At 38.0% G+C, this 15,813-nt stretch overlaps 1 protein-coding gene across 3 annotated transcripts in view; it reads left to right on the top strand.

Moving 5' to 3' along the window:
- Positions 1-5,611: 5,611 nt before the first annotated feature.
- The window catches only part of ftr84 (finTRIM family, member 84), a 55,052-nt gene continuing 44,850 nt past the window's right edge, over positions 5,612-15,813 (top strand). Inside the window, exons 1-3 of one of the 3 annotated variants that reach the window (XM_077523585.1) lie at positions 5,612-5,626; positions 5,729-6,120; positions 6,190-6,256. The gene's annotated coding sequence lies outside the window, so the exon portion shown is untranslated. Of the gene's footprint in view, positions 5,627-5,728; positions 6,257-15,813 lie in introns of those variants that run through there. The other 2 variants (XM_077523584.1, XM_077523586.1) reach the window with 2 other exon arrangements.

The raw sequence follows: 15,813 nt of genomic DNA, 5'->3' as shown, positions 1-15,813 counted from the left end.
GCTATGCTAGCACCACTGTGAGTGGATTTGCACCGACCTTTCATACATGGTATTTAAAAATGCAAAATCAGTCATCAAAACCCATCTCATGTTTAATAAATCACGTCATGCATGCTAAATGAGCCTGTTTCCATATGAAGAGCTCAAAACCATCAGAACCGTTTACACCTAAATAGAGCCACACAAACAAGCAGGCAGCCAATTGCGATATCATTCAACATTGCTATGTAAAACTCTTTAAAAGTAAAATTGCCATACATAATTGACTGCAATTACTATCATCTGCATTGAAGCCAATCAAGACCCCACATATATTTACATCCTCATACATGTCCATGTCCATGGCCATTAGTTCTCCGTAACCCTCTGCTATTAGAGCTTCAATTGTGCTTGTAAGTGGGCATAAAATATGATGGTCTGAAACAGTCGCAGAGACAGAATGTCATGAAAATCATCAGCGTAGTGACGTATCAGCCACGAATAATCCTGTGACAAACATTAAATGGGAGCCTTTTTTGTAATGGTGAATCTTGTGGTAAAAACGTATGCGAGTGTCGTACGTACCATGTCGGTCTCATTCAAATGAGTGAATTGAATGAATGAATGATGAATTCATTGAATTCAAATGAATTTAATTGAGCACCACCTTTCAATACGTCTTAAAAAAAAAAAACAGTGTTCTCGTCCATGTCCCCTTTGTAACCTGTCTTCCTTGATTGGCACAACTTTTAGAAAAAAAAAAAAAAGTGATACAGTATAACATGTATGAAGAGCTTCAGAATGAGCGACATATGAAGGGCCAAAATTCAAAATAGATAAATGACAAAATAAATAAATAAATAAATAAATAAATGACTAAAAGTGAAAATAAAAATTAATATAAAAAAATATAATTAGAAAATTATGTAAAAAAAAAAAATATCAATTGAAATAAAAATAAATGAATACATTTGTATTTAATTTTTTAATGACATTTTATATATCTATTTTTATTTCCACTTTTAGTCATTTATTTATTTATTTAGTCTTTTTTTTTTTTTTTGTCAGTTTTGGTCCTCTATAGTATGGAACAATAACATTTCGACTTGGCAGTACGGCCCAAAACTACCAAAATTGAAAATAAATAAATGATTAAATAAATAAAATAAATGACTAAAAGTAAAAATAAAAAGGGATATAAAAAAATATATAATTCAAAAATCAAATACAAATGTATTTATTTATTTAGATATATATTTTTTGCTCTTTTTATTTTCATTTATATTTTTTTGGATATAATTTTTGAATTACGTATCACTTAATTCGTATCACTTTTAGTCGTCATTTATTTATTTATTTAGTCTTTTATTTATTTTGAATTTTGGCAGTTTTGGTCCTCCATAGCTACAGGCTTGCGCAGTTCACATCATAATGAGCTATGTTAAATTGCCCAATGTGCGGGAGTGAAAAGCCAATTGTCATTTTTTTTAGAAGGTCAGGTCCAAGTTGGATTTGGAAGCATCGTGCAGTGGGCGGCAGCCCTTAATTGTTTAATTTAATGCCCTAAAAATTAGTTTTCACATCGAACCCGATTTTTTATTATTATTATTTGGGTCATCATAGTCATTGCCCAAATTATAGCTGTGATCGGCACCAGCACACCCACGACCCTAATGTAGATAAGCGGCTCGGAGAATGAATGAATGAATGAATGATTTTATTCAATGTAAAAAGAAATTGAGAAGACTGCTTTTACGTTTGAGCTCTCCATATGCTCTTCCCTAAACTCACTAAACTAAACTGCAAGGCAGTTTTATGCATTTGGAAGAGGCAATCTTGGGTGCGCCCAGTTAGTAGAACAGCTCCCACATCTGTTTGCACGATCAATCAAGTTTGTGGAGCCTTTCGTAAGTCAGGCCCGAAGAGAAGGAAAGTGGACAAAAATGGCCTTTCCTTCAACTGCTGGATTTTGCTTCCACTTCTCTGTGGGACATTCACATAATTGCTCACATAATTCTCGGTCTTCAGCGCAGTAATTGTGGCCCAGCACTCGGGAGACATTTACATCCGCTTGAGTCAAACCCCCTTGCTGCCTACTTCTTGGAATACATTATTAGAATATTCTGATTAGAGATCTAACCATTGACTCGTGTGTGCACTGTGAAAACTAAAATGTGGATTTCTTCTCTACTTTTCACTTCCTGATCCACTCGACAGCGATTTTACCACCATGATGCTACGTGTCTGCTGTCCATGAACCAGTTGTTAGTGTATAAGCTAACGTAATTGTTTTATTTTATTATCTATGACTAGGAACTTCTGATTTCAGTGGCACTTCATCTGACGTGTGCATTACCCATTAAAATGGGGGCGTTGATTTGGATAACAGGGCTGGGCAAAATACACAGCTTCAGAATTCAGTTCAATTCAGTGGATGAATTTGAATTGACTCCGCCCCACAGGATGATGAATTGAATTTGGATTGCAGAAAGAATTTAATTCAATGCAATTCAAAGAAATCCATTCTCATCACATACCAATGAGAATAAGACTTTGAACATACATTGCACTTTTACTGTTTGTTGATAGCATTTGCATCTTACATGCCAATGTTTTCCCTTTTGTAATAGTGCTAGTAGTTAAAAGTATACAGCAAACAAATGATCCCCTGCAATATCAGTCAATGTTTTAACTGTCAAGTACCAGCAAGCATGCATGAGTATGATGCTAGTAATGTTTGTTTGTTTTTTCACTCCCATTATAGTTCCAAGCGTTTGAAGATGTGATGAATAAATATACGTGCATACACATGCAGAATGTGAATGTCTTTTCTATGGTGTGTGTTGGGGTGTGAGCACGTGTGTGCGCGTGTTTGGGACTTCACTCGTAATGTTTTGCTTTTATTGGGTGCTTCCTGGCTGTTACAAATCTTTGGAGAGGCCTGCCCGAGGTCAGCGCGAGAATCTTCAGCATGTTAACAAACCACGACAGATGAGGAGGCCGCGACGAAGAGGAGAAGGCGAATAAACACAAAGAAAACAAATATGTTTGAGAAAGACTTACGCACGCGAAAAGGTTTTTGGAAGGAGAGTGGCACTGTTTATCGTGTTAAAGTTTTTATAATTTTAGCAACCCATAGACTGCTAATGTTGGATCCAAAGCATATCAATTTGAACAGTAAAATATTGTTGCTTGCAATGTTAATTATTAATTTAATCAGGTCTCCTTTTTACACAATTTAATATTGTCAAATAGTATTGTAATGTTACATGAAAAGATTAATAAAAGAAATAAAATCAAAGGTAATAATCTCTTCATATTGACATTGAGGATACACTAGTACTGTATGTACCGGTACTCTCACTGTCACATTGTCATCAATCAAAACAAGAATGCTTTACATCTGAGTAGCTTTTGTAATTCATGGCTGTGGTTGTCGCTATGTGTTCGTATGACTATACAACAAAATAACCAGACCTGGAGTAACCCCCCCACCCTTCCTGAAATGAATCCATAAGCAGTAACAACAACATTATTTGCCAAATATGAGACAATGCTATATTTTCACAAAGAAAATGATTCTGAAAATTGGAAGCGACAGAACATCGTTCTTTCACGTCCAGCAGTGCCTCAGTTTGGTTAACATTCACATCAGTCTCACCAGTTGTACAAGATCTGCTCCAACTTTATGACACCATGCTAAACAAAAAAAAACTAACACCACCAAATTCAGAATGATTAAGTCAGTGCTTTGTTGTGCTTTGTGCTGGATTTCACTTTGATTTATCTTTCTTTTATTTTTATCTTTTCTGACCTTTTCTCTGGTCTCCTGGCCGAACATTTGAACCTCACGACTCTGGCGAGACTGAAGTATCTGGTTAAGGTGAAGGGTAATGGGATTTTTATGAGGTTTTCGGTGAATTAATGAGTATAAATGTATACGTATTTGCACGCACGCGCACCCGCACACACGCACGCAAATGCACGCACACAAACGCAAACATACACGTAAAAAAACAAAAAGAGAGAGAGAGAGAGAGAGCAATGATGATAAGACGTTGAATTGGTAAGACTACCGAATGAACAATTCTGAGCTCTTAAAAAAAACAAAAAAAAAAACTCAGTGCTTTGTTAACAAAAACCTATTCATTGACAAATTTAAGTTGAAGATCTTCCTAATTTTAATCCCTTCAGACCCGCAATTTTTTTTTTTTTTTTTAACTGATTTTGACTCTTAAAACTCATTCACTGCCAGTCATTATAGAAAATTTTTACATTTCCAATACTCACGTGATATTACATTCAATAATTATATATAAACCGAATCTACCAAATAACAGAATAGACTCCCTACTTTTTGTCCCGTCCCGTTCTTTTATAATTGACAGCAGAAAAATGTAGGTTTGCCAAAATACAGCCATTTCTCCCATGGACTCTGAAACTGTGTTTATTTCCTATAAAATGGGGCAATGATGTCATCTACCGGTGGTTGGGCATCAGTAAAGTTGTTTCCAAGTTTGATATTTACAGTGGAGCATGCTCAGATTCGCCCCCATTTAGCACCGCTCTAAAAAATACAATTGACAAGTATACTTGTCAAAGGCAGTGAATGAGTTAGAACAACATGGTGGTTGGGGGATTTTGGGGTTATCTCATGTTTTTATTGTAATACAACTCACTGCCATTCCTCACACTACTGCCTGGGACTCTATATTGAGCGATTGAGACAACGTATGGATGGATAGTAATGAAAATACTGGGAGTCCTTGAGTTACGAGGCATTGTCCTGCCACGTCTGTCCACGTCATGCCAAGTCTGTCCATGTCTTGCCCGGTCTTGTCCACATTCAGTCCAGTCATCATGTCAAGTCTTCTCACGTTCCATCCAGTCCTTTATTCAGTTAGTAAAGTTATTCTCATTCCTGCCTTTCTCCCAATAACAATAATGCCCGCTCCTCACATGTGTATGACTGAAATATGTCACCACTCGTTGGTGTCTTCCTGCATGCAATCAAATTCACGAAAAACGCATTAGGCTAGGGGTCTACCCTGCTACCATTTAGACATTGGGTCAGAACAGGTTTATCTTTAGATCATCTCTCTCTTTCTTGCCACCAAAATGTCACTCCGTCCACATCTCCAACAACACTTGCTATGCTGTGCCGGCACGCCTGGCTTAGCGGAGGTTGGTCTGTCAATTTGGCAAGCACGTAATGAGCCTTGAGTTCTGTTCGATAAAAATGTAATTGTAATTGTTTAAACAGAAAATAAATGTGAGATTTACAATAAAAGGCAAACTTGAGTCAACGGGTATTGATGATGTCCATGAAGGTCTTGACCTGTTTACTTATGCCGTGATAATGGCTTTAGTCGACCAATGGCAGTTTGACAAACACAGCGTATTACAGAAATGGTTTCATCAATGCATTTATAGTGCCTTTACAGTCAAGGATCACATGATGGCTTGTAAGTGTGCATTTCAGCCTGTGTATACGTGCAAATAACATATATACATTTGTGTGGGTCTGCGTAGTGCAGTGCTGTTGAGTAAGTCAGATAATAGACACTTAATGTGATGTTATGCTCCTATTTTCTCTAGCGGGACATAAAAGGGGAAGGAAATCGACAATGGAGGGCTGAACTCAGTAGTGAGTTTGCAGGAAAATAAAATGAATATGACTGACATCTTGTTTACGAGTGAAGGAGCTGTGCTCTTGGATATAAGCAGCCCAAATTACTTTCATCCGCAGGGTTTCTGGGCTGTCCCTTAGAGAGCAGGTAAGACGCTCAATCAACTCAGAATACTCACTACTGGGCAAGTCCCACCAGGAGAAGGCCAAGGACAAGCTGGAGAGACTACAAGTATGGCCAGGAACACCCCGAGATCCCCACCCTGAAGAGTTGGACAAATGGGCTGTGGACTTCGAAGCTTGGGCCTCTCTTTGCTGCAAACTCAGATAAGTGGAAGGAAATACATGAATGCTTGTAAAATATTGTGGTTTGTATCTCAAGGTACTGAAGCATCATCTCTAGAGTGCACTCTAAGGGACTTGTAAACTCTTCCCTTTTTCAGGCATGGCCATTTAAGTGTGGGGACAAGAAAGAGCACTGGCGGAAGTCAAAAGAGGCCCCATAAGCACGGGTCAGCAAACACGTGACCTGGCATGCTTGTGCTTTAATAACAGCACTACACAATAACGACTCTCTGAAGGGCATCTCAAACAACAAGGCTCACTAGGCCTTAAAGATAATTGGATGCAGCAGAAGAGGAGATACAGGTGAGCTCGCCTCTTCCACTCTGCTTCAGAACTGGAGTTTATAGACCCGTCCTGTGTGGCGCAATACGCTTTTATTGGCACACAAAAGCACTATCATCAAGGGAGTATTATAAAATGTGTATAACTGCTGCATTACTTCATAGACGCGGCCTGTTGTTTTGAATGTCTATTGTGTATCATGAAGCGAAGCAATTTTTTGACAGCCTATTTTTATAAAAGCAGTATTGATATTTGGGTCACTTCCCAATTCAGTGTCCTTGTAGTAACCTTATCCAGAAAGAGATGTTGGATTTTAACCCAATGGGTATGATTGAACCACACATTGTGTGGATGTTTAATGGTGTCTAGAGGTTATGAAAAAGGCAAGTTTATTTGTATATCACATTTCATACACAAGGCAACTCAATGTGCTTTACACAAAAAAAAAAAACACCTTTCAGCATCAACAACCACAGCGGTTAACATACAGAAGCAAAAGAGAAAAGTAGATTACAAAATTTACTAAAAGAGCATACATTGACAATGTTAAAACATTAGACAGCAAACTTTAAAAACATAAGGAACATAACATAAGGAAGTTTAAAAAAAACTAATTAAAAGGGGAAAAAAAACATGATTTCAAAATGTTTAAAAGACCTTAATCAAGGGTATATGAAAAAGAAAAGTTTTGAACTTGGATTTAAAAGCATTTACACGTGGGGCTGACTTCACTTCTGTTGGCAGCTTATTCCATTTGTGTGCAGCATAACAGCTAAATGCAGCTTCGCCATGTTTACTTCAAACTTGGGGTTCCATTAGTTGGCTCAAGTCTGTCGATCTGACAGCCCTGCTGGGGCTACTCATAACAATGATACTTGGGGGAAATGTAGTGATACAATTTCCTTGAATCTTGCTCTCTTTTTTTTTCATGAGTGTGTATGACTGTGTGTTTTTGCTCTTTTTGAACACATACAGAACATCCACCCAACTGATAAATAATTAGCTGTCAGTTCTCTGACCATAAACGTATCAGGAATGCTCCATTTTCCCTGCAGATCACTTCCTGTCAGCGTTTTTGACATGTTTTTTAGAACCTAATCAACACACTGTCTTCCCCTGAGGCTTTTGCCAGATGCTACAGGTGCATTCAAATCCCAGCTTTAATAAACAGTGGGAGATGTGTCGCCTTTGTTGTTTCCCACCCATTCAAATATGAAACTTGTCCTCGTATGATTGGATTTTCACAAAGAAATTAAGTACCCTTGGGATTGTCTGGCCAGTCCAAAGTCAGTTGGGACAGGCGTCCAGACGCATCCGAACCAGCTTCAGCTCCACTTGTGACCCAAATGAGGGCAAGCAGTGTAATGTGGCAAACAGCACAATATTTTCACAAATAGCTAACAAAGACTGAGAAATTGCTTTTCAACGTTTTTGGACAGATTTAACAAAGACACAATATGGTGGAAATAAATACGGCAAAACAGATTCCAGCTAACCTAACTGTGAGACAATACTCACATATGTAAAGGCAGGGGTGAAAGTGGGTTAGAACGATCCTGTACTTCCGTACCGGTAAAAGATTCGGGGCAGGAACAATCCACGGCAACTGTTAAAAAAACCCTGTGTTAAATAATAACCTGCCACACACATACGTATCTCCAAGAAGAAAACAAATGTCAGATTTAAATATACTAGTGTTAGCAACAAGTCTAATAATGTGCTTATGAATTGTTCCAGTTTGCTTGTGTAGCATAATCCGCTTCCACCAATATTTGTTATTTATTTATTCCAAAGTCGACCGGCTCCGTCTCAGTGTATCTGACGAGTCATTTCGAGCACACCTTTTGGCGTGTGCATTCAGCACTTTTAGCGAATGCTTGATAATGCAAAACCTCGCAAAAATACACAGATTAAGAAGGCCTGTGTGGACTCACCGCAATCGACAGAAGTAATCCGGTGCTCAGCCTGTGCATTTTTTCAAGGTTTCGCATTATCAAGCATTTGCGTGGACACTTCCATCAATCATCCATTCTAGTCAATGATGATGCCTATGATAGTTAGTTAGCCTATGATTGGTTCAAATCCGTTCAAAAAGGAACGGAAAGTACAAGAGAGGTAATAAACAACTTGTTGAATTAATGCGATAAAAAAGGACAATGTAACGGAAAATTGATCAGATCTTTAGGTGAAAAAGAGAGTTGAATAATAATTTTATTTGCAGCAAATAAAGTTTTATTATTTCATTTTTATTCACATTATATTCTATTTCAATGTGCACAATGTAAGAGTTATTTGGACTTATTTTTGTTCATTTATGTTACTTATTTCTATCCTTCTCATTAAAAAGAAGTCAATGTACATTATCTTCCATTTTAATGTGCCTCTTATGTTCTTACTTTATGTTCTAAAGTAGTTAAAATTGAGGTTTTGCATTTATTTGTGAGGGAATAAGAGAAAATAATATTAGGTGATGGAGGTTGGGGTTATTGATGGTTATTTTGCACATCACTGAAAAAAATAACTTTTCGAATGAAAATCTGTTTCTCATGTATGCCTTGTTACAATCATGTTACAGTAAGTGTAATGCAGAAGGCTAATGTATGTTAAAAAGAATTTGTCCAAAAGAATCACGGTAATACACTCGAATGAGCAGTGGATGAAGTAACTGTGGGCCCTCACAGTGAGCCGCTCCAAGTCAAAATAGCAGGACAAAGCGAGTAAGCCCACAGAGCTCTTTATGATAATCTGCTTGAATAGAACTATGATGGCAGCATCCAAGATTCTAAGCCGCCATTGTAGTTTTTCATCAAAAGCTTTTTGTTGGCTTAAAATATTGCAGTAAAGGGTTTCTATCACCAAGATGTTATTTTATTCATTAAATAAATTCATTCATTTATTTATATTTTAAAGTAAATTTCCTATGTGAACGAGTTTAAAGTTTAGTTCACACATTTTTAAAACAAACTAGTTCAATTCATATTTCATGATTCCAAATTTTGGCTCCTCACGATCGGTCTGACTGCAGCATAAGTACAGTTTTCAAAGTCCCACGGCCTTTCTATCTCTTCTCCCTGTAGCCTCACTCTTCTACCTCCTCCCCTCTTCATTTATGCACATACAATATAGTGCGTTAGTTTCTCTCCTCCTTTCTAAATGTTTCTCCACCTGATCCCTTCTTTCACGACAGACCACATTGTCATTTGCGAACATCATGATCCATTGGGGATTTCAGTAAAATCACATCTGTCAGTCACTGTTGTGAAGGGGGAGGGGCTTAGAGCTGATCCCATGTGCCTCCTGATAACAACAGGCCAATGGTTGTTGGCAGAGATCTTCTTCCAGTTAACTAGGACAAAAATGAAGTTTTAGTTATCAGTCCTGAAGCCCCAGAGAGAGAAAGTTTTAACTTATGTGCAGGTTCTTTCATTCCATCCGTCACCACAAGTGGGTGATATTTTAGACTCTGAGCTCACTTTTATCTTACACTTTAAAAATTCGACAAAAATTGTTTTTTATCACTTGAAGAATATAGCCAGACACCCTTTCCGTCTCTGGCCAGCACGGCGATGCTAATGCATGCTTTTATCACTAATCGGATTGATTACTGTAATGCCCTGCTTTCTGGTCTTCCTAAAAAGTCCCTCTGAGGTTTACAATTACTACAGAATTTGACAGCACATGCACTACCTTCTACGTCTTTATCAACACCCTCAAGCTGGCACGTGCACATAAAGTCTAAGTGGTGCTTGAGCACCAGCTCTTTTTACCGTCCCCTTTTTGATTGAACCCTTTTTTTCATTGATCAATTTTTTAAATTACCCTCTGTGTCATCAATTTGTCCTCAAAGTGTTTGGATATCTGATCCTCCCGCCCAACCTCCTTTTCCTCCTCTTGGCTCACATGCACACAATTGAGAGCTGGCTCATTTAACTCAGACACACAGGTGGCAATGTTTGTGCAATTTCTAACAAGGTCATGTGCAAAATTGTATTGTTGTGCCACCGAAAATATTAAGTGGCTATGGCCTACTGTTTACTATACACGAACCAAAAATGGAGGGGTAGGGGGTGGAGGATTTAGGCAACACCTCTTTGGGCAACACTACCCTACTTTATATATCTTTTATTTATATATATATACATATATATATATATATATATAAGGGGTGTTAAAAAAAAATCGATTCGGCGATATATCGCGATACTACATCGCGCGATTCTCGAATCGATTCAATAATCGGCAGAATCGATTTTTTTTTTTTTTTTTTTTTTTTTTTTTTTTTTTTTTTTTAGGATTCACACCTTGAGCATGGAAGAATGTTATATGAACGGCACATTAAGCCTTAATATTTTTATTTTAATGCTGTTCAAATGTGAAACAGATTGCAAACTGTTTGTGTACAGTGGCTCACGGTTATAAGCCTCAAGTTTTAGATAAATATATTCATACAAATCTTACAGTGTACATGTACAAATTTACTGATAGTATTTTCTAAATTTGAATGGAAAAAAATCGCAACAATCGACTTATAAATTCGTATCGGGATTGATCGGTATCGAATCGTGACCATTCGTATCGGGATTAATCGGTATCGAATCAAATCGTGACCTGTGAATCGTGATACGAATCGAATCGTCAGGTACTAGGCAATTCACACCCCTAATATATATATATATATATATATATATATATATATATATATATATATATATATATATATATATATATATATATATATATATATATATATACACACATATACAAAGGCCTAACCAATAATGTTTTGTACTAATGAAATCAGTAAATTAGCCTTGTCTTGCTGTTTACTGACATTAAATTGTCATATTTAATGAAGAGAGAAGGGGAGAATACACAGCCAGAAGCAACAGACCGTGAGTGCCAGACAGGCAGAGAATTTAAAGACAGTTTTACAAATAATAGCTTTAGTTTTGTACAAAATCGTACTCATGTTGACGTGGAAGCCAGAAACACAAAGCGTGACCACAAACGTTTTTTGTTAAGAATGTCAACGTTTTATCATTTATAATTTAGCATTTTGGCCAACACATATTTACTCAAATGCAAGCATTCATACTTTTTTTGAGGTTTACAAATGAGCGCTAAGGTGTCGGCTCCCGACATGGATAGCTATAGAGCGCGGACAGCACAACTGGCGCCGTTGACATAGCTGCTTGAAGTTGCGTTGATCACGTGTTTGAGATCATGTGACCATTCATGGTGGAAACCTCCGAGCCGAAGAGATATTGCTGCGTATTTTGCTACTATACCCCATTTAAAAAAAAGGCGACTGAGCTCTGCTTCTCCGAAATTGGGCGCTGTTATATTTGAAGAGCTCATGCGCCATGGATCGTATCAATGAGCCGTTTGCTCCTGTCCCACGCACGCGTAGAGAGCCAAAAGGATCAAACATTTGACAACTTAATGCCACCCGCGCTCAAAAAAAAAAACGCCCAAGGCGTGGATGGCGAAAGTTTGAGAAAAATCAAGCGTGGATGGCGATGACGCGCCGATAGCGCCACATGTGTGCCGGGCTAAAGGTATTAATCTGCTAATTATAATATGTTTGAGTCATAATTGGTCACATAAAAAGGCTATTGTTAAAATAATTTTCAGTAAATTGCTACATAGAGCGGCTTTAAATGAAGGCACTGACCAGTTCTTTTATGATGACACTGTCCGAACTTCTCTACTAATTTTAACAAGATAAACTTTTTACTTTTATGTACTTTACCATGACTTCTCACAGGGCTTTTTTTTTTTTTAAACCCAGTATGAACTAATTTACTACCAGCCATTTTCACTGAAGCAATTCCCTTTGCTCCCAGCTGTTTTACTGGATTTTGACTGATTTTGCAAGACCCACAGAATAACGTGTTCTATTGCTGTAAAACGTGAAACCTACCAAAAGAAAAATTTGAGTCTCTTCCTTCATCAGGAAAAAAAAAAAAGTATATTTCTATCTGTTTCCGTTTCTGCAGCAACTAGCATAAGAATAAAGCTAAGTTTCATCATTATTCACAAATGTCTTTAAAACTGTGGGGAAAACAGCTGTGTTGCAACATGGCCCACACATACACATCTCTTATACTTTGCTGCCATTTTTTGAATAACTACCATTGCCATTACTATTCTCTTCAGTTCAGAGACTACATCAAAGACTTGTATGCTCTAGCATAAATAAACATTCAAATGTATAAATATGTCTTTGGAAGCATGGTAATTTAAAATAGAATGTATTTATATGTTTTTGGGAGCACATGAGTTAATATAAAACTTCTGAACTTCAACCTAAATATTATGAATTTCAATTTATTTCATTTTTTTGTTCGAGGAGTAAAAGGCATTACGGTATATTTCTTACGGGGGGAAAAGCTGTTTTTGAAAGCCTTTTCTTTCAGACTCATTTTATCTGTTATGATTTATCACATCAACGCCCTTGGAGTGCCCCTGTTAAAGAACCTGGATTAAAAAATGACATGTTCCTTTACTTAACCCAAGTAATGTAACATAACTGGATTTTTTTTTCCTCCTAAATCCCACAAATAGAAAGAAACAAAGTGCAAACGAGATAGAGTCTGTTTTGTTTCACAGGTGACTGCAATTTTTCTTTGGTTTCCTCCTCAGTGCCTGCTGGATGCGAAAGACATTTTCATCTAATCTCTAAGGACATACACACACGCACATACACAATATATGTTTGTTTGTTTGTTTGTTTTATCACTCTGCCCTACTCGTCACAAAAACTCACGCAGCCTTTCACAAGCTAGCAGAGGTACACAGCCATTAAATCACTTTCTGACCTAATAATCAACCACTAATCAAGGACTAATATGCTCTTTAGGACTCTTTAATTACTGATAATACTCTGTATAAATGGAAGACATCCATTGCCCATATTCATGAGGACATTAAGAGCTGGACATTGGAATTTTCATTGATGATGTGATCTGATGACTACCCTCACATCCTCCAACGCCTTCATTAGCTCTCTGTGTGTGTCTGTCTTTTTCCTGCAAAGCTGTGTGCGGAATAGTAAACGTATCGTATTCTGTAATATGCTAATGACCATAATCAGGCATGTAGATGTGAGGCTAATCACAGGCATACACAGACACATGGCCACTTTTATTAAGGTAGAATTGCCTACAGGCGGTTGAGGGCCATCTCACCTTCCTTTTGTGTGAGATCACACACACACACTAGTGATCTTCGGTGTCTTTCTGTGTTTGAAGCGCGTAGCTAATATGGTGTTGCTTTCATTATTAGAAAGTGCAGATGAGAGTGGATGCCGCTTCAGGAAAAAAAAAAAAAAAAAAAAAAAGATTGTGAAATGCAAGCTTCTAATCCATTCAGTAGCACACAAACTCATGAACGAAAGCACCGTGTCACTAATGCCTCAATATGAATTCGACATAGTAAGTGTATTTTTCTGCACATTATCCTAAAGCTCAAGCAATGAAAAGTATGTTTACTTCCAAATATATATTTAGTAGTGTAGCATGATGTTAAGTAGTTTGATTTAGAGCAGAGTGCCAGCAGTCTAGCTTTGATCTAGCACACAAAAGTAGCACTTAAAAATAATTGTTTAAATTGCCGTTAGTGCGGGGGTCTCCAAGTTCGGTCCTCGAGAGCCCCTAGTGTATCACCCATTTGTTGTGACTGTTTGGGGTTGTGTCATATGTGACTGTTTTGTGTTGTTGTTGTTGTTGTTGTTGTTGTTTTGGTCCTGTGTTTGTCATTTGTGACAATAATTTTGTCAGTTGCTATGGTTCTGTATGTGTCACTCTTAAGGCCTGTATTTAGGTCATGTTTATTTTGCCATTTAGGCCTTTAATTTGTCATACAGTTTCATCATGGTCCTATCTGGAGTTACTGAGTGACACGTAATTTTGTCAGTATGTTGAGGTTTCTCTGCATCGAGCCTGCTCAAGGTTTTTAGTCAAGATTTCTCCATCAAGTGTTTTCTTTGAGGCCATCGCAATCCCTCCGTGCTCTCTGTTGTTCCTTTGTATTTTTCTCTAAAGCAGGGGTGCCAAACTGCGGTCCTCGAGGGCCGGAGTCCTGCAGGTTTTATAGATTTCCCTACTCGAAGTGCAGCTGATTCCAATTAACCGGCTCGTTATCAGGCTTCTGCAGAGCTTGCTGATGAGCTGATCATGAATCAGCTGTGTTGAAGAAGGGAAATGTCCAAAATCTTCAGGACTACGGCCCCTGAGGACCGGATCTCACCACCTCTGGTCTAAAGACTCTGGGGCCTATTCACTAAAGGTTTGCGTCACCTTTGCACGGCGCTAACCGGTAAAAATTGAACAAACTGGGAGCGCCTAATTCACTAAACACGCGCAGATGGGGAAATCCGCCACTAAGTGCGCTGCCAACCAGATTGCGCCACGGTGCGCCGGTGTTATTTGCGCGTATGTAAATTAGGCCATTTACATACATTTGACGCAAAATGTGCACACCTCAATGCAAATGAGACTCATTGATATATAGTGTCTAATTCACTAACGCCAGCGCAAATAGCCACACGGAGTTTGCATGACGCAAATAACGTTTTTGGAAAGCATGTATTAACCTGCCGCAACCTCGATCCCGGGATCATGACAGCAGTGCATGGCACGGTGCACGTTGCTCTCTGGCTGATCACACAGAATAGGAGAGAGAGAGAGAGAGAGAGAGAGAGAGGGAGAGAGAGGGTGGGGGGACATTTCTCTATGTTGGTTTAGGACACCTAACGTAACCTGGCAATGGAGGGGAGGCATTTTACGATCATTTTTACGTGCCAGATGCATACTGTACGCCAATGGCAACCTCTGTAAATATATTTTTAAAAAACGATTGCACCAATAATTTGTACTTTATGAATGAATGACATCGTTGTCGTCCTCTCTGCTCTGTACAGCTTAATGGCGCTATAAACGCTTACTCTCGGTCCAACCTCGCTTTCTGATAATGTCATCTTTTTCGCAACTGTTACTATAACAACCATGTTCTTGGCGCAAATCCATTGCCATGTGTGATAAATCAGGTGCAAATTTGCTTCAAACTGTCAGTTTTGTGGGCGTGTTTGTGCCAGTATATGATGAGAGCAATATCCTTAGTGAATAGGTGGGTAACTGGGAGCAGACTGCGGGTACAGTTGTGGTGCAATATGTCACACTATTAACGGATGCAGCGCATTCTTAGTGAATATACCCCTCTATTTTTCAACTTCTGTGTCTTGTCTTCTTTTGAGTCCAAATTCCGCACCTCATGTGACACCAATTTTAATAAAAGCAGAGAAAATGACAAATGGCAACATCGAAGTCAGTTTATCCAGTGTAAAGAGGCCATATTAGTTAAACACATAAGACGTAATCACACTTTTTTTTATTAGCCAAAGTACAGATAACAAATAATAAAATGAGGTATTATAGCAAATGTGTGTTATGTTGCGTGAAAACAACTTATTCAGTACACTCAACTTTGGTATTATAGTTGCGTTGGTGCAAGTGTAAAAAAAAAAAAAAAAGATCTTGGTTTAACCTTCCAAAGAACATTCCATTCCATATTATTGA

Source organism: Festucalex cinctus, chromosome 6 (genome assembly GCF_051991245.1).
Source record: "Festucalex cinctus isolate MCC-2025b chromosome 6, RoL_Fcin_1.0, whole genome shotgun sequence".
Classification (NCBI taxonomy): Eukaryota; Metazoa; Chordata; class Actinopteri; order Syngnathiformes; family Syngnathidae; genus Festucalex; species Festucalex cinctus.
This window is presented reverse-complemented; position numbering and strand designations above follow the sequence as displayed.